This window comes from Schistocerca cancellata, chromosome 1, assembly GCF_023864275.1.
Source record: "Schistocerca cancellata isolate TAMUIC-IGC-003103 chromosome 1, iqSchCanc2.1, whole genome shotgun sequence".
NCBI classification, from domain to species: domain Eukaryota; kingdom Metazoa; phylum Arthropoda; class Insecta; order Orthoptera; family Acrididae; genus Schistocerca; species Schistocerca cancellata.
In genome coordinates this window covers 156,261,648-156,282,000 of record NC_064626.1, presented here as the reverse complement: position 1 = coordinate 156,282,000, position 20,353 = coordinate 156,261,648, and the positions used below count along the sequence as shown (strand labels likewise).

General features: G+C 36.9%; 1 protein-coding gene across 2 annotated transcripts in view; it reads left to right on the top strand.

Annotated features, from left to right (window-relative positions):
• Window positions 1-1,241, top strand: part of LOC126167518 (mediator of RNA polymerase II transcription subunit 13) — a 211,199-nt gene extending 209,958 nt beyond the window's left edge. For both annotated transcript variants that reach the window (XM_049920483.1, XM_049920482.1), the window contains one exon: window positions 1-1,241. This exon is cut by the window's left edge and continues 1,387 nt beyond it. The gene's annotated coding sequence lies outside the window, so the exon portion shown is untranslated.
• The last annotated feature ends 19,112 nt before the right edge of the window (window positions 1,242-20,353 follow it).

The window sequence follows — 20,353 nt, the reverse complement described above, 5'->3', positions numbered from 1 at the left end:
ATAGTACAAACTATTGCTCTAGAAAGGGCATCACGTAGTTGACCTCTCGGGGTGTGCCTGTGTACAAAGGACAGTGTAATTGTGTGAATATATATACATATATATATATTTGTTTTGATTTGAAAGAGTGTACATTTTGTACAGGTAATGTCTTCTAGTTCTGAAACCGTGTAATATTGTTAATATCATATGAGGTTGGCTGTAGAACAATTAAATTTTTAAGTCATCGGGCATTTTTTAAGTCACATTTGTGTATTTTAACGTTTTTAAAGAAAAAGACTGTAATTGAGCACAGGCTAAGTTTACTTGTGCTGCTGTTGACACTGTCATGTTATCTGTCTCTTTCTGTTATTTTCTCCCCTCCCCCCCTCCCGCTCTCTCTCTCTCTCTTTCTCTTTCTCTCTCTCTCTCTCTCCCTCTCTCCCTCCCTCTCTCTCTCTCTCTCTCTCTCTCTCTCTTTCTCTTTTTCTTCTTCCCAAGTACAACTACAGATTTATTGCACTATTTCATCATAAATTTCAGATGAATTGTAATAAGTTTTGTGAAAAGGCCAGCTATTGTGATTTGCAGTAAATTATTTATTTTGTATATAGGCATACAAATGCAAGATCAAATAGTTGGTCTCTTCATTCCCGTTTAGTGTAACTTTGAGGTAACAATGACCAGGAATCATTGTATCATTATAATACAAAAACGGGAATAATTGGATTTGTTATGTATACATTTTATGAGGAGCATGTGTCACCTAAGGTGATAATACTCCTTTTGTTATAAATGAATATATATGGATTCTTTTACAGTTGACCCTTTGTGGTGAAAAATGTATATAGTCTTTTTTTTTCTTTTTTTTACCAACTGGCATGTTTTAAAAGTGAACAGCCGTCTCAGCTGTATTTGTCATGTCTTTTGTGTAAAGAAGTCATTGCAGGGATGTAACAGGTATTAGGAACTTTTGTGGAGCCCTGAATTTCAGTCTTGTTGAATATTTTCTGAAGTCTCGTGCAAATGTGTACCATGCAGAAACTGTTACAAAATTGCTGTAAAGGCTTAAGGTTCTTGTTGAGTTTTTCATATTGAATTGATACATGCCTAAAACATTCTAAAATATTTCAGAATCCAAAACATCAAAATTTTATACATGTTATTGAAAGAAAAAAAAACTGAGATTCAGTTCATACTAAAGACAGATTTTGGTACAAGCATCATTAGTCTTTGGAAGCACAGATATATGTACCCTGGACCAACTCTGAAGTCACATTTATTTACTTGTGTGATCTGGAAGCAGTTTTTATGAATATTTGAATATTTTTGTTACACTAGTGTGACAGTTAAAATATATTGATAGCTGTTAAACATTTTCAATAATATTTCTCTACCAAAGTTAAATGGATTTTATGCTCAGATCACATAGTAAATAATTGAAGCTTCAATTCCCCTGTTATGTCTTTATTTTTTTCAACAGGAATACAGATACTACTTTGATACCAAAGTCTTCCTTTGTTCTGCATCTGCATTTCATCATATGAATTTCTAAAAATGCTGTTGTGATATTTATTACCTGGATAGCAAAATGTGGGAATGCTATATTAGTAACATTATTGACAGTGGAAAATCCAGGATGGAATGTAACAATATTATGAGCACATATACACAGAAGACTTTCATGCATAGGAAATGTACCAGATGGTTTCAGTCTCTTCTTTCCCATTATTCATAAAGTTGACGACTAAAATTTGTCGAGTCTTGTGAATCCAAATATATTCCTTTTTAGGTGTTACTCAGCGGTCCTAATTGTCAACAACAATGCAAAATTAGGCAAAACAATTATTGTGTTTAGAATAAATGCATCTCATAGTACTGGATGAGATGTTCATTGTTTGTGGCTTTCTTGATAAGCTGCAGCTGCGTTTATAAACGTTTACATATTTAACATTATATATGATACTGTACACTCTCAGTGAAAAGGAAAGTATACATTGTTGATGGAAAAGGTAGGTACTGGAAAGGTGATCTACAGATCTCTGCTTTAAAATGTTCCAGGCTGTGCTTGAATTGAAAATTATTATCTCATCCCATGCACACTTAAACAGTTGCAAATGGAATTACTTTTATTTGTTTGATGTTAGAAATGTTATTGATACACACTTCATGTGTGGTAATGTGGTTGGAATAAAACTAAAATGTTGTTCAAGTAACTAATTTTAGTATCCAACCACTTATTTTAAGGAGTTTCATTCTCATGCTGTTGGACAGCAGTCTAGTTGGTATTAAAACAATGACAACAGAGATATACATTGTAGGTAAGCTGTATGGCACATGTGTTAATTGATATACTAATAATGGAAGAAATAAAGGTAATGACTCACCACATGGTTGAGAGTTTGAGGGGTAACTTAAAAACTTTGCTTAGCGCAGTGTGTGTATTTTCCATGTTAGTTAGCGCTGAAGTGGAAGGCGTTGTTCAAAAGCTTAAGAAAGTTTTCACCCTCTTGTATGTGCCTGTCAACCACAAAATCCCTCAACTATATGGTGAGTGGTCACCTGTGGTTCTCTTTACTCCTTCCATTATTTTATTCCACTCAGGACTTATTATTATTATTATTATTATTATTATTATTATTATTATTATTATTATTATATCTATATCTAACTATACATTGGAATTATTACCAACAATTTTTTTTTTTGTGGGGTGTTGAGGGTGTATACGCCACAGGAAATCCAGGAAAAATGTGAGAATTTTTTCATCCAGGAGAAAACGGAAAAACCTGGGGAATTTTTCGTCATTTTAGTTTTGAGTTAAAAATGTGTAATTTTGACTGATAAGAACTGATGTACGAACAAAGAATTACACTTTAGCCTGGCACTGCAGCAATAAAACATAAACGAGAAAAAAACACCAAAAGAAATGTAAGTTGCAAAGAAAATGCACCATTTACAACAAAAAAACATCGTGTGCACGCAAATGTTGGACGACAACAAAATGTGTCAGAGGCTTTAGGATGAAGACTATGCAGTACTTAATAAAATCAGACTGCTTTCAATTAGTGTGGCATCATGAGTGTTTAAAACTAGGTTTGTCTGAACAGTTGCCAGTGGGCTCATGCACATGTGCAGAGCTGATGTTGCAAATGAGCAGTGCTTTCTCCCGCTTCTCGATGCTTGGAAGCGTGGCTATTAGATGTATAGCTGCAAGCAGCGAGTTGCTCTCTGGAAAATTTTTTTCTGATTTGTTCAAGCTTCCAGATTCGCTCATGTGCAGAGTTGTAGTGGGAAGTAGTCTCCACATCGCCTGTGTTTACATTTTGTGATTAGGGTGTGCTCTCTCTGTTTTCAGCTCTCACACCAATTGAAAACAAAAGGGACTATTTGGCTGGGATTTATCAACTACATTAAAATACATTTACATAATTATAGAAGACACAAATATGTTATTAATTTCAGTTTCCTGATTTTATTTTATTTCCACTTTATTGGCAATCAAACATTAATCGCACTGCGGGAACAATGAAGTTATTTTGGTCATTTTGCTGAAGAAATTTGGTTTTTATATGTCTTTTCTCCAGAGGCAGTCAATTTATTTGAATTGAAAAGTGTTTCATTCCACATAATTATCCAGTTTCAACTGGTCACTGAATTGCAAGTGCACATTTTCATCTTCTGGCACTTACAGCTCTACACCATAATAAAGTAAACAGGAGATAATACGGTAATGGTACTCCAAGAAATTTAGCTTCCTGAAAACCTCACTGAAAAGCTTTAGCAGAATTTTACATATCTGCTTTCTGTGAAACGCATTGTTCTTCGGTCACAAGTTCCTTCTAGGCTTGATGTTATTTCTAAATTTGTTTTGTTTATGTCAGAAGTTTACAGAACTTGTTCTTCAATAGGATATAGACTGGCAGCATAGGGTGTTTTATCATTGTAACCGGCCACAAGACTTTATATTTACTCCTGGAGTAGAATGTAAACTGCCAGTTACACACAGTCTTGGCTTCATAAGTAACCTTGTTAATTTTTACACAGTTTGAAAAAAATCATGAAAAGCTCATTATTCTTAGTTCCAGTGTATACAAACAACTTTTTTCCCAAAGAAATTTGTATTCTTTCTTACTAGCTTTTTGCAGTGGTGTCTGAATGTAAACATGATTGGAAATGCTACGTAACAGTATGGCAGAGTATGTTAAAAAAAGAAAATATGTGTCAAAGTTAGAATATGGCAAAATATTATTGTATTTTGAGTTGCATTGTATAGTTTCGAAATGAAAGTTGTGCCAAGGACTTCTTTCTAATTTTGGTTTCCTTATCTGTATAGGGTATGATAAAACATTTTCCCTTAATAAAATAACTCTGTATGTCTCTTACGAGCAACATGTCGCACTTACGCACATGATCACTTGATGCCTCACTACACATGAAATTCCAAACAGAAATGCCACAAGAGGTATATCGTCAGGCACAGGCTTCCTATGTCACCGTAGCTGTGCATGTGCAGTAAAGCCTGTCTTCTGTCGCTCTCTGGCAACTGCTCAAATTACCGTGTTTCTGATAAGTTGTGGGGAAATATTGCAAATGGTGGTTTGAGAAAAGTTATTTTCAAAGTAAATTTCCTTTTACGCAGTGTTACTTGTGAGAACATGCAATGAATTTTTTAACTCACAGTTGACCCTCATTCAAAACTGAACCATTTGAGGGCCAGCTACATAGAAAAATTTTTGGCCCAGAAGTCCAGGCATTTATGTCGTAATCTAAATTTTACTGGCACATTTGTGTTTGATGTATCTTAAAGGGTAACACAAGCAAAAAAAAGACCAATGTTATATGTAAAAGCTTAGCTTTCCTTGTAGCTGTAAAATATATATATAATAGAGGGAAACATTCCACGTGGGAATAATATATCTAAAAAGAAAGATGATGAGACTTACCAAACAAAAGCGCTGGCAGGTCGATAGACACACAAACAAACACAAACATACACACAAAATTCTAGCTTTCGCAACCAACGGTTGCCTCGTCAGGAAAGAGGGAAGGAGAGGCAACCGTTGGTTGCGAAAGCTAGAATTTTGTGTGTATGTTTGTGTTTGTTTGTGTGTCTATCGACCTGCCAGTGCTTTTGTTTGGTAAGTCTCATCATCTTTCTTTATATATAAGGTCGATAGACACACAAACATACACACAAATTTCAAGCTTTCGCAACCAACGGTTGCCTCATCAGGAAAGAGGGAAGGAGAGGGAAAGACGAAAGGATGTGGGGTTTAAGGGAGAGGGTAAGGAGTCATTCCAATCCCAGGAGCGGAAAGACTTACCTTAGGAGGAAAAAAGGACGGGTATACACTCGCGCGCGCGCACACACACACACACACACACACACACACACACACACACACACACACACACACACACACACACACACACATATCCATCCGCACATACACAGACACAAGCAGACATTTGTAAAGGCAAAGAGTTAGCCCAAAAGGCTATATATATAAGCCATGAATGTTTCCTATTTATGTGTTTGTGCTACTTAACAGTGATGTTGCTGTTGGCTGACTACATCACTCTGAATATCAGCTGTCATTTGCTGGCGAGATAGCATAACCAGTGCTGTGACTGACTGACAAAAGCACATTGAAATCTCAATTTCAGTGCTTTGGAAACTAACGTGCTGAGTTTAGTGGAATTCATATTACCCAGCAATAAAACAACCTCCCTTTTTTTATGAGGTCCCTCGAGAAATTTTTATTTGATACTGTTTTACTTATGTAAATTATCACTAGGTCCTCCATAAGAAAGTTAGCACTGCCCATTGTAAACAATCTTGCTGTTTTCTTAGATTATGTGATTCTGATACTCAAATAGATTTTCATCAAAAGCCATGGGAAGTCACTTAGTTAATGTTCTGCTTTAAATATAAGCCTCATCCTCTTCATTGTCTTGTAGTTGCTTTAGATTCTGTGCCCAGTGTAGTGTAAAGTTTCTCTTTTCCTAGCAGCTTTATTAGGATAATTTCGTGAGTAATCAGATAGCTTTAAATGCATTTTCTCACACCTCCCTTGATTGGTGCCTGAAAGTTTGGCATGTAGAGCTAAGTCATTTTTAATTTATTCTTCATCTGATGCCACTGATGAAGATTCCCTTCTGTGACATCAAATTTTCGTCTTGCTACACAGTTGTTTGTGGCCTGTGCATTATAAAATAATGACTTCCAGTTAGTTTCATATTATCTGTATGAACCAATTGTGAACTGCAAACTCGTAGATACGCATTTATCAACAAAATTAAAGTTTCTTAATGTTAAAAGAAGTATAATGGGCGATTCTTATTACATTCTGCTGCTAATTTCAGATCTCTTAACAGAACTTTTCCATCACCCAGAGTTAATGAGTCATCACATTAACATTTCTGGTAATTATACTTTTGAGTAAATTTGGTTATAATACTTTTCACTTACCTAAAATGCATGTGAAGTAGATTTCCACCTGTACTTTGCTTGAGGAACATCGCTCTTGAATGTCCAACGGTAGTCTGCCAAAATATTTGGAGTCAATTGTCCCTGGTAGGATTTTCCCCATTTCAGTGATGCCCTCGTGGAAATGCTCTGCATGTTCATCGCTGACTGTGCTAAGGTTGTCATGGAAGAATCAAGATGACATTCAGTAATATATTGTACCCCGTGATCTTTAAGTTTTCAGTCAGCTCATTGACTAGTTCTTTGTAATTATGAGATCTGCAGTTTACTAGAAAGTTTATGACAATATCTTTGAAAGAAAATCGTGCAGCAGATTCTTACAAGGGGAGGCCAAGAAGTTTGTGGGTCACAGATGTACATCAAACTTTGTACACCTTTAGTAGGCCACTAAAACAATATAATGCGCATATAGTAAGGTGCAATGTTCTGGCAGTTCCAAGAAAATCGCAAGAGAAGTTTTATTTGTAAATAATAGATTTCCACTATCAGCCCTCCTTTGAAATTTTTATTGGCAGATCTAGATTTCAGCTAGAAACTAGCCATTCTCAATGCAGTATCATTTTTGGTCAATGCATGTAATGACTGTTGGTCGGGCTATGTCCACAGTTCATTAAATACTGAGTATCCAATGAACTGTGGACAAAGCCCAGCCAACAGGCATTACACACATTGACCAAAAATGATAGTGCAATTGAGAATGGCTAGTTTCTAGCTGAAATCTAGATCTGCCAATTAAAATTCCTAAGGACGACTGATAGCTGAAATCTATTATTTATAAATCAAAATAACAGTTTCTGCATGTAACATCCTCTGAATGGAGGGTAACCTGAAGAGAAGTTTTATACCTGTATTATGTGGCTTTATGTGTGTGTGCGTAGGTGCCGTACATTAGAGTTTACGGTGGGCAAGTGATTAGTGTTCGAGCTTCGTAAGACGAATATGTACAAGGCAACGGTTCGACTCGCCCCTCAGACTTAATTATTAGTCTATTTTTCCATATTTTTTTAATTTATGTGACATTTGAGAGATAATATAACAGAAAAAAGTGTGTAGTTGCATGAAGTTTCAGTTTGTTTTCCATGTCTGTATAACAAATACCATCCTGCAAAATGTGATGTCAAGAGCACAAACAATGAGTAATTGTACATTACTCTTATGGTCTGGCACATTGTGACTTACACGTTTGCTTAGCACGAATGCTTACTGCTTGACCACAATGAATTCTCGGCTGCAGCATCTTCGCACAGATACATCACTTACATAATAGACGTGTAAAATGTCTCTTGTGATTTTCTCGGAATTGCCAGTGTAGTGCACCTTACTATGAGCGGGCATCAAATATAAATGGGATTTTGGTTCCTGAACATCAACGGTTGGTAGGACTGGCCCTGCACTTTTGCTATGCTTAGGCGGGAACATTAGAAGTGAGGAGAGCGTGCTGTTAGATATTTCCCGCCGTTTCGTCAATAACGCTGATGATGTCTGAGCAACAGGTGCACCCCTCCATTGCACAACACATAAGTATCAAATTTCTTGTTCATGAAGGAGTTACAGCAGGGGAAATTTGCCAAAGCTTGACTGCAGTTTGGTGATAAAACATTATCAAGGATGCGTGTGTTTGCCTGGCACAAAAAGTTCAAGGAAGGACAAGAACATGTGGAGAATCAGCAACACGATCACCGTCCTCAGACGAGCATTACAGACAAAAACATTTGTGCGATTAAAGACTTTATTGAGACTATCGATGGGCTAGAGTATCAGAAATTTCCAAAAAGTCTGACTCAGTTATGGAAGCTGTCAAGCAATCATCACAAACGACCTATAGTTCCATAAAGTGTGTTCCAGATAAGTCCCTAAACTTTTGACCAAAAATCTGAAGTTGAGACATTTGGAGGTCTTGTCAGAGGCTTATAGCAAGGTTTGCGGAAGAAGGTGAAGCAGTTTTGAGTCGGATCGTCACCTGCAATGAAACATGGGTTCACCACTACACTCCAGAATCAAAACATGCCAGTAAGGAGTGGCGGAGGAAAGGGCAGGTAGCACCAGTGAAAGCCAAGACTCGACTATCAGCTGGCAAGGTTCTTTCAACTTTTTTTTTTCCCCCTCCCTATCTATCAGTGAGGCATTTTGCTCATGGGTTTTTTGCATGATTGACACACAATCAATGCTGCTTACTACTGCGAACTGTTGAACCAGGTGAGAGTTGCATATCACCACAAAAGATGAGACGAATCGATTTGACAGGTCATCGTCTTCCACAACAATGCGCGACCCCATACTGCAGCTCTAACTGTCTCCAAGCTACAGGAAATGTACTGAACTACACTTGATCATCATCCTTACAGCCTGGACGTGCGCAACTGGCTGGTGACACGACCCAGTTCTTTTTGTGATGAGGGCATCAAAAAGCTGCCCATACACTGGGAAAAATGCTTTTCCAAAGCAGAAGGCTATGTGGAAAAATAAATTATAATTGCCTTGAGTTGTTCAATAAATGAATTTAAATAAAATATCAAATTCCATTTATATTTGATCCACCCTGATACTTTTGCATTATATTGCTTTAATGTCTCACCAAAAGTGTACAAAGTTTCAAGTAAATCCATGTGACCCCAATGTTGTGGCCTCCCTCGTTAAATATTTAACTAGTTTTCAAACTATGTATTTTTTGTAAGCTCCCTTATTTGAAGGCCAACAAATATTCCCTCCTTTAGTTTAGTTTCACTGTTCATGAGTGGTTAATTAACATCATTTGCCTATCCTGGATTAAATGACTCTTAGGCCATCTTTTCTTAATATAATGCTCGCTTCCATCTCTGTTACTGCACATGCACAAGAAGTAGCAAAATTTAGTATAGTCAGTTTGTAATCCAAGTAGAATATCTATCACTTTAAAATCTGCCATAAACAATCATCCATATCAGGTACCGGATGGCAAGAAATGTATGTTCATGCAACTTTCTTTCAGACCAACTGTGTGAGCTACAAGAATGATTGGAAACTTATTTCCATAATGTAACAAGACCCTTTCTAAGCTGATATCCGAGGAGTTTGTGAACAAATGCCAATCTTCAGGTTTATGTTCAACACCCACTCCATAATGTAACAAGACCCTTTCTAAGCTGATATCTGAGGAGTTGGTGAACAAATGCCAATCTTCAGGTTTACGTTCATCACCCACTCAGCATTATTACAGAAAACTAAGTCCTTCTGTTTAGAAAATAAATGCTCAAATTCTTATTGGTATTGACAGAAAGAACTGATGTTGGACCCAATCTTTCAATCTTGAAGAAAGTTACTCTGCTTTACTTTTAGGTACCCTGAGATCATGAACCAAGTAATTAGATTCTCTGTTAGAAACAAGTTAATTTGACATAACTCCTATCACAAAATCTGGGTCACTGTTATTCCAATTCACTAATGTCATCAACACTTTCAAACTCTTCAGTCACATTTTTGTTTTCTGCTGGAGTTGTTATGGGAAGGCCTGGTACATGCGGCTCAGGTGGAATTGCTGAGCAGAGAGAAAGATATTTAGCAGTGTATATGGACTCTAAACTGCTTCCAGATATATTTGTTATGCAGAAGTAGTAGTCTGTTACATGCAAAAGACTGTTAGGTTCCCACAATATCATGGGAATTGCAAAAGGCATACAAGGACCCTTGTAACCAGCCAGTTAATGATCTTACACTTCGGAACTAGTTTCTGGAGCCCAAAACTTATTCTGACTATTTGATTGCCGAAATAACACTGATAAACTCTCTTAATTCGAAGAGTCAGTTTGCTGTAGACATAAAACAAAAATTGTTTTTATCATTTACGCGTCTGCGAGATGTTCTTCTGTAACAGACATTCTTCTGTGAGTGTTGTTGGAGCAAACCTGAGCCTGGACAGGAAAACCATAATTGAGAAGGAAAGTTCATTGTTGTCATTCCTGAATTCATAGAAAAACAATCACCTTAAACAAATATGTCAATTGTTGATCCAATTAAATAAAACTGTATTGTATTAATCACTGCCTTTGGCACCCTACGCTAATAAAACACGAAAAGTTTTTTTATGTTGCGAAAGATTGGTGGGTCATGGAACATTTCTGACTTCATTTTTGAATTTGGCAGATGCAAATACTTCGTAATTGACTTTTACGTCATAACTAACTTTATTTGTTTGTACAATGTACTGTTCTTTTTTTTTTTTTTTTTTACAGCATTAAGCAAGCTGAATACCAATAATCAGTACTATGTCATCTTCTTTGCTTATTAGTGCTGAATCAGCTGAAATCCTCTTCAGACTAACATCACTGTCGAGCAGTAGTTGATTTAGTGCCATTGTTGAACCTATTGTTTGATTATGTTAGAATTTCTCCATTTGTAAAGTCAGTTTGGTTCTCACTACATTTACCAGGTGTACCACTTTGCCTCCGCCATTTTCCCCCATCATTTGAGTCTTTAATGAAACACATTGGTTTCACATGTATCATTCAAAGTATTTTCCATCGCTGGCCGCTACTTTCTCCCATCTTTTGGGCAGTGCACGAATCCTACATCAAAAAAATTGTTCGTCTTTCGAAGCGATCCACGAATCAAGTCAATTTGTGACTTCTTCACGAGATCGGAAGTGTTGCTCAGCCAGGAAATGCATCATTGATCTAAACAGGTGATAGCCAGAGCGAGCAATGCCTGGAGAATACGGCAGGTTGGGTAGGACTTCCCATTTTAACGTTCCTAAGTGTTTTTTTGACCTCTTTTTGCAGCGTGGGGTCGAGCGTTGTCGTGCTGCAAAATCATTTTATCATAGCTCTCGCAGTCTTTTAATGCTTTCCTCAAACGCATTAATTATGTTTGATAACGAGCACCTGTGATTGTTTCACTTGGTTTTAACACCTCATAGTACACGATGCTGAGCTTGTCCCACCAAATGCAGAGCATGATCTGGGAGCGGTGAATATTTGGTTTGGCCGTCGACGTGGAAGCATGGCCGGGATATCCCCATGATTGTGTGTGTTTAGGGCTATTGTAATGAACCCATTTTTAGTCCCTGACCACAGTGCGATGCAGAAATCCCTTCAGATTTTGCCTCTGAAGCAACTGTTCACAAATGCCGATCAACGTCTCTTGGTTTCAGCTCACAGGGGACCCAAGTTCCTTCTTTCTGAATCATGCCCATAGCCTTCAGACGTTTTGAAATGGCTTACTGTGTCACTTCCACTAATCATGCCAATTTTTCTTGAATTTGACGTGAGTCTCCACTCAGAAGTGTCTCCAATTCTGCATCTTCGAAAACATTCTCTCTTCCACCACTGTGCTGGTCTACGACGTTAAAATCATCTGAAACCACTCATGACACGTTCTTCCACTAACAGCGTTCTTTCCATACCTACTTGAGAGCATTCGATGAGACGTAGCCGCTGTTCTCTTCATATTGAAACAAAACAGTAACACCTCCCGCAAATGACGAGAATTAGGCTCATAAACTGACATTTTCAATTAAGAACAGCTTTATGATGCAGACCCAAATGGACTAATGTTTGAATGAGGTTATGTTGACCGAGGACTAAGCTAACTGCCTGACGTCTGCGATCTGTTTCTTTCGACCGCTACTTACCATTGTCGCCACTTATCGGCAAATGGTGAAAGCAAAGTTGTACACCTTGTAGATACAGGTGAATTGCAGCTTAAACATGGTAAATGTTTATAGAAAGCAAGGTATGTGGGATGCAGTGGCAGTATGATGAAATTTGCTGCCTGCTTGCCGTTACCCTCCCCACATTTGGCAATGCTGGTGCCACTGCACACCATCCCCCCTCTCTATCATCATGTTGAATCTGCATATGACCTCGGGTTGCAAACCTTCATCTAGGAATGAAAGGTAACCACGCCCTCCCCCCTTCCACCCCCCCCCCCCCCCCAATTAAGAGCTATTGCACAATGTAAAAACATTGACCTCAGCCACCTAAGCTTTATCTGTAAGTATAAGATGACCCTTCATTTTTTCCTATTGACGAATTTGGAGGGGAAAAAGCCTCGTCTTTTGGTCAGCTACATATGATCGCTTCAGTATAAGAAATTTATGTGAAATTAGTATTAACAGTTCCTCACTTTCACGGTAACAGGAAGGTAGATATTACGTGTGACAGTTGTTTGGTAGATTCACCCCAGGTCAGTTGAGTGAAAGCTTGACCTTAGGGGAGGAAATAAGTGGCGGCTAAAAAATAAAAAAACAAACTGAGTGAATGTTCAACTCAAGTTTCCATTGGTTTAGACATGAGTATGGCTAAATATGTGCAACAGCATCAATCTTGAAACGTTGCACTCACTCCAATTGAGATCTAGTGAATTAGGAGGGGACTCAATATAAGGGAAAGCCCATGCACTGACCTTCAAACTATTGCTGCATAATTTGCTAGCCAAAGACTTACTTGATTGTTAATATTGTAATTTGTGAAAAATGAAAACGTTACGAGATTTGCAATGCCTGTTCTTGCAATTTAAACCTGATCTACACCATGGAACAGCCTACACTGTGAGCATCAGTGTGCAATGTATCTGTAGTCTCATATAAATGACAATTAGCACAAGCATACATCTAGCCTTGAAATTAATGTTATAACTAGTGAAATCAACAGACATGTTCCCAGCAGTCTTTGCTATTTGTGTTGTTAATGCCAAAGGACATTAAGTATCCTGCCATGACTTCCTGCCATCCTTCTATAACGTTCTGAAATGATTATCATAATAAACTACCTGGCTGTACAGTCTGAATAATATAACCCCAACACCTATCTAATGTGATGACTTCACCATGGCAAGGATGTAATTTTTCTAAGCACCAAAATATCACTAATTTTTAAGTCTAGAGCAGTTGAAAATCATTTAGTGTCCACCAATCTTAAGGAACAAGAGCTTGCAATAAACAGAAGTTGTGCCATTTCAAAAATGTGAGAGACATGAAGTCAAAACCCAAAAGTTAATTCTTTGCAACTGATGGTAATTGAAAGATGTGGGGAGTTTTGTTTGTTCTGGGATGAAGAATTATTATTACTACTTAGTTACATGTGTAAATGTTGTTGAAAAATTTGGGGTGTATTTGGTTGACTCTCTCTCCCTCCCTCCCTCCCCCTCCACACACACACACACACACACACATTACTCATTATAGCACAAACATTTAGCATAAAGTGAAAGACACCTGAAAACAAATCTGAAACAGTGTAGAATTGTTAGCTGACTAGTTAATTGTAGATGTATAATTCCAAGAAACAAGTTTCTGTAGTATTTACTACAGGAAATAAAAAAAGATTAGATGTACAAACTGTTCAGGCTGAGTATGCAAGACCTCAACATTTCTTTTGAGACATTTGTAATACGGAGTGGTAATAATAGTAATGATGATAATAATAATAATGGAATTTACTCTGCAAAATTCTCTGCCCAATGATATTGCATACAGCCAAAGTGCCTCATCCACGTTTGTTGTCGAGCATCATCCCATGCCCTGAAAACAGTTATTTAATAATAATACAAAGTTGTAAAAGAGGGAAAGTGACACACTGCTCTAATGGCTGTGTGATTTAGTGAAATGTACAATCTTACACTATGTGACCACATTGGCCCAAACACTCGGCATTCATTTCAAAGAGGCCAACCATATAACTACACTCATGGAAAGTGTTTCATTCTAACCTTGTACATTAATGGCTGAATTTCTGCCCCTCCCTCCCTCCCCGATCCTACTTTAAGGTTTGTAAATATGTGGCCAGGTTTGCTACAGGTTCTCCAGGTTGGGTAAAGGTGTCTTGATACTTTTAAGTACTTTGAAGACGCTAGGTCAACAGATGCACTTATTCTGTGACTGTGATTTCATAGTTCTTACTTTCAGTATATTATTATTGTATTGATACAGTAACCTTTTTCTACTTTTGTTGCAATACAGCACTGACAAAAATATGTTTGTATCAATTTTGCTACAGCCAAAAATGTTGAGTTGAATCCAAACTAGTAGAAACATCTCCATTTGTTTCTAGATATTGTCTTGGGGACAGTAATTTAAGACTTTTCATCTATGTTACATCTGGCAGGCCTCTTTCCTTATGGGAGTTGCTGCCATATGTCCTCGTTTTTTTATTTTGTCTTTAAAAAAGGAGAAAGAAGAACTAGATCATTCTTTGTGAATAAACTGCTAGCTACCTAGTGCAGTCATTATCATGATCACTGTCAGTGTTACTGTTACCAAACCACATATCTGAAATAGAACCAGGTGTGTTTTTGTAAAGTGTGATCTGGAGGTAATGGAAAATTTCTGTTGTACAGTAGCTAAGGAACACAGTGGTGGAATTTGGAAACTGGTTGCTTTCTGTTGCAATTTCCCAATGTATTGTATACCTGAAGAAACAAAGCTGCCTAAATATTTGAGGTGGTTGACTATGATGATTTATTTAATTACCAGTGTCAGATGAACTGTTCTAGGGTTTCTAGTCACTGTAAAGCAAATGTTGTCATTATGATTCAACAATCATAATGATAAATGGTGACAGGCAATTTTCGTCCTGGACTCAACATCAAATATTAGTTATCTGCAGGTTCCAGGGACCATAACTGCAATCTCTCAATGTGGTGTGGAACCATTCAAGTTTACAGGTACAATACACTTTCTAAGCGAAAAATATGGCAACATAATGACCATTTACCACTATTGTCTTTTACATTCATCTTAAGCTCTCTGGTTCAATCACGCACATAGACAGTAGTATTATATATTCAAAACTTTGCTTATATGTTAGGAAGAATTGCGAAGCAGATATGATTTCAGTCTGTGTTTCAAGTTCATTTCACTATCTATAAAGATTCTTGACATAATTGGGTAAGTAGTAAGAGTTTCGTGGCTCTCTCTCCTTTCTGTGACTTTGTAGCTATAGCCAAGCGATGTAGAGATTAGTGAATGAAAACATGAAAGGTAAGTAAACTTTCATATCTTTGATACCCAAGGGCTGCCAAGTTGCAGTGCTTAGACATTTAAATTTATCTATACAGTGACTTCCAATTAAGGTTCATATCAGTATAAGATTTTTGCTCTGTGATCTATACTTCCACTGGTTCCCAGACAATGGGGCCGCACGGTTAGAGGTGCCACGTCACTGATTGCATGGCCCCCTCCCCCCGGAAGTTCAAGTCCTCCTCCGTGTGTGTGTGTGTGTGTGTGTGTGTGTGTGTGTGTGTGTGTGTGTGTGTGTGTGTGTGTGTAAGTTAGTTTAAGTAATGTGTAAGTCTAGGGACTAATGACATCAGCAGTTTGATTCCTAAGAAATTCACACACATTGGAACTTCAGACAATGGGAATGATGATAATGCAATTCACCTATGCAGCCGGCATTTCTGTGTGCAATCATTGGCTTCTAAATAGCAGAAAGATTGAAAATAGAGTTCTACTGTTTATTGATACATTGTCTTTACACCTGTACATGAGCTCAAGGGAACTCACTTTCACCAGCAGATAAGGGATAGCTCCAAAATAGTATTTCAGTATGCTTCTGACCTCAGTGGCCCTTTTCATTTAATTTAGTATGTCTACCAGAGTCATGACCAAGTTTATTGCTTCTGTGGCTTCAGTTTCCAATAACATTTCTGAAAGTGAAGAAACATTCAGAACTTGCTCCCTTCAACGATGGAATGTTTGAAGTTAAGCGTTTCTTCCATTTGTAGCTACGCAGGCCTCTTTATTGACTCATTCTGAGAGAAAACTTACTCGTTTTGATGTACTTCTACCCTCTTAGTTGCTACATCTACCTATATAATCTGTAAGCCATTGTACAATGCATGCCCAATATTACCAATTTTCCTTTTATTCCATTTATGTATTGAGCAAGGGAAAAGTTACTGTACATGTGTAGCTTTATATTACACAGAGCATGCTCATGAACATATTTGGCTTTAAAATTTTGGTATATGAGTAAGGTTCCGCAAATGGGACTCTCTCTAGACTGTAGGTCAGCTGCAAATGAAGTGGAGTTCAGCAGTATATTGAGCATTGCTTAATAATAAAACATGTAAAATTTAATAATAAAGTGCTGATTTTCCTCTTAATTACTTCAAATGACTAGACAAAACATATTTTCATAGAAGGATATTAAATGGTCACTTATCATAAAATGCAAAGTTCAAAATCTTAAGATTTATGAAACTATAGATAATACATTTTTATTTCACAAGGTTTCTCTTGCCTGTTTGCATTTGGATAATTTCTATAGCTTTGATTTTGAATTGACTTTTCACACTTTTTGTGTGTGTGTGTGTGTAGCTCCTGAATCAGAATATACCATGTTGAATAAGTAAATAGTCTCTGGTGCAGGCATGGTGAAATATCCATTCATGGTTCTCTGATACACTAGTTTTGTCCAATAATGGCTATGTTGTTGTTTGATTTGATTTGATTTATTTCGTGTTCCATAGGTCCAACTGTGTTGGATACACAAGGACGTGGAACGAGTCAGTTTTTTACAAATACAATCTGATAATCTTGTAGCATATACAGAAATTTGAGTACATAATTATATAAAAATTTATACAGTAAATTCTTTGGGCAGCAATACAGAAAAAGAAAATACATATTTTCTTAGAATCATTAAAACACTACAGAAAACAGATATGGAGCACACACAGTTACAGAGCTCAGGTTAAATAAAATTCATACTGGCATTTTGTCAACTTGTATTATATAGTATTAAAATATTACAATTTATTTAGTTAAAAATTCATCTAGAGTGTAAAAAGCTTTTTCTAGCAAAAATATTTTTAGAGCTTTCTTAAACTCACTATTGTTATGAATCTTTGTCTTTATTACGGGAGGAAGAGCATTGAAGAGTTTTGCTCCAGTGTAGTGGACAGCCTTTTGTGCCAAGCTCAAATTTCTGAGTTCACTGTGTATGTCATTCTTCCTCCGTGTTTTATGCTCATGATAATTACTGTTTGGTTGAAATATATCTATATTTTTACAAACAAAACACATGAGAGAAAAAGTATATTGGCATGTTGTTGTGTATATTTTAAGATTACGAAAACTATTTCTACAAGAGTCTCTTGGGCGCAATCCACATATAATTCTTAAAGCTCGCTTCTGTGCAATAAACACTTTCCTTACTAATGGCTGGTTGCCCCAAAAAATAATTCCGTACTCAATGAGACAATGAAAATAGCCATAATATGCCACTTTTGCAGTGTTAGGTTCAACACATGTAGTGACAACCCGTAAAGCATAGGTAGCAGAGCTAAGCCTCTTACAGAGATCAATAATATGTGAAGACCAGTTCATTTTCTTGTCAATGTGCACTCCAAGAAATTTTGTTGTTTCCATTCTAACTATTGGTTGATTACCACATGTCACACTTATCTCTCTCTCTTTTTCTGTTTTTGTACAGAATTGAATAAAGGTGGTCTTACTGGAATTTAATGAGAGACCATTCACCTTGAACCAATTAACCATATCTGAGGGTATGTGATTAATGAGTTCCTCAAGAGTGTTGTCTGTTCTACTGCTCATAAAAATTGTGGTATCATCAGCAAATAATGTAAATTTACACGGCAGGCTTGTACATGATGGTAGATCATTTATAAAAATCAGGAATAATAGTGGCCCAAGAATTGAGCCCTGGGGCACTCCACATGTAATGGAACTCCATTCAGAATCTGAGGAAGTGTCACATACTCCACCCGAGCTATTCAACACAACTTTTTGTTTTCTGTCTAGGAGGTACAACTGTAGCCAATTGCCTGCAACACCACATATTCCTACTAATTTTGCTTTTTGCAAGAGAATCTGGTGATCAACACAGTCAAACGCTTTGGATAAATCACAGAAGACACCAAGCGCTAGCATTTTTTCATTAAGAGTTTCTAGGACTTCATTTGCAAGTGCGTAGACTGCATCTTCTGTTGAACGGCCCTTTTGAAAGCCAAACTGGCTCTTACTGAGAACTTCGTTCTTCATGAGATGATCAGTAATTCTTACATGTATTAGCTTTTCTAGAATTTTGGAGAAAGCTGTCAGCAAAGAGATAGGTCGATAGTTAGTTAGTTCAGCTTTATCACCCTTTTTGTACAGGGGCTTCACAATGGCATACGTAAGTCTACTGGGAACAACACCTTTCTGAAGGGAAGCATTGAAAATATGACAGAGAATGTCCCTTATCCACACACAAGAATATTTCAATAAATTACTAGATATATTATCAACCCCTGCAGAATTCGTACTTTTTAGAGACATGATGATTTTTTGAATTTCTTCTACAGTGGCAGGATTAAAGTGCATTTCTGAAATGGTGTTTGAATATACGGCTTGACAAAGAGTTACAGCTTCATCAACATCTGGCCTGCAACCAATCTGTTGAGTTACTGATATGAAGTGTTTATTAAAAACCTCGGCCACCGTTTTGGGGTTATCTACTAGGATACCTTCATATCTGATATTATTTATATCTTCTTTACTTGTTGTATCTCTTCCTGTTTCTTTTTTTACAATGCTCCAAATTGCTTTTATTTTATTATTAGAATTATCTATTTTCTTCTCATAATAAAGGGCTTTTGATTTCTGTATTAGTTTCTTCAAAATTTTACAGTATATTCTATAGTGTTCCCATTTTTCTGCATCTTTACAGAATCTTATTGCAGCATAAGTTTCCCTTTTGGTTTTACATGACTGTTTTATACCTTTTGTAATCCAAGACTTGCTTACAGAATTGGAAGCCCTGTTTCTGACCCATTTCTTGGGAAATATTTCTTCAAAAAGAACACAGAATTCATTTATAAAACAGTTAAATTTAGTATCAACATCATCATGGCTATATACTAAAGACCAATCCATTTGCTGCAACCTGTGGTTGAAAGTTCCTTTCGCCTCTTCATTAATTACTCTTATGAATTTCCATCGAGGAAATTCTTTTTTGAACAGATTAACGTCATAAATAGTGAGAATTTGTCCATCATGATCTGAAAGCCCACTTATAACCTGCCTGACAATATAATTCTGATGTCTATTTACATCTAAAAAAATGTTGTCTATCATAGTTTGGCACTCGGATGTAATTCTTGTTGGGAAGTTTATTACTGATGTCAGATTGTGTAAGGTCATCACAATCTCAAAGTCTATTTTATTCTTATTTTCTGTCAAAAAGTTTATATTGAAATCCCCTAATACTACAATATCCTTCGCTTTTGGAAGTAACCATGACAGTAGGAGTTCCATTGAATGCAGAAAAGTTTTTATGTCACCTGAAGGAGCCCTGTAGACAGCCAACACTGTTATTGGGTAGAATTTAGTTGTTATTTCTGTGGCTTATGCCTCAAATTGTTGTTCCACGCAATATTTCTTAATATCTATAGCTTTGTATGCTACACTATCCTTAACATAAATTGCTACTCCACCTTTATCTTTACTTTCCCTGCAGTAGTATGTTACTAAAGTATAACTTACTATAGATGGCAAGGCACATTTATCAGTAACATGGTGCTCAGTTAGGCACAAAATCTGGGCATTATTTATACTGTCCTTTTCACTAATGTTAATAAGGAGTTGATCTGTTTTGTTTGAGAGGCCCCTTATGTTTTGATGAAAGAAAGAGATGCCTTCCTCTTGCTTTTTCATTCTGTTAGTGCTGTTACCTGACTGAGAATCCATTGGAGTCTGCCTTGAGACAGGAGAGAGGAGACACCTGACACTACCTACTGTTGTCCCTTCTTTTTCTTCAGGCCCACACATAAAAAATCATTGAGATGAGAAGGAGGCTCAGCATTTCTTCTGTCCAACAGCCTTCTATTTGTTGTTGTTGATGGTGGTGCTGTTTCTGACACTTCAAATGTTGGTGCTACCACTACTGCTGTGTTTCCTTGTGA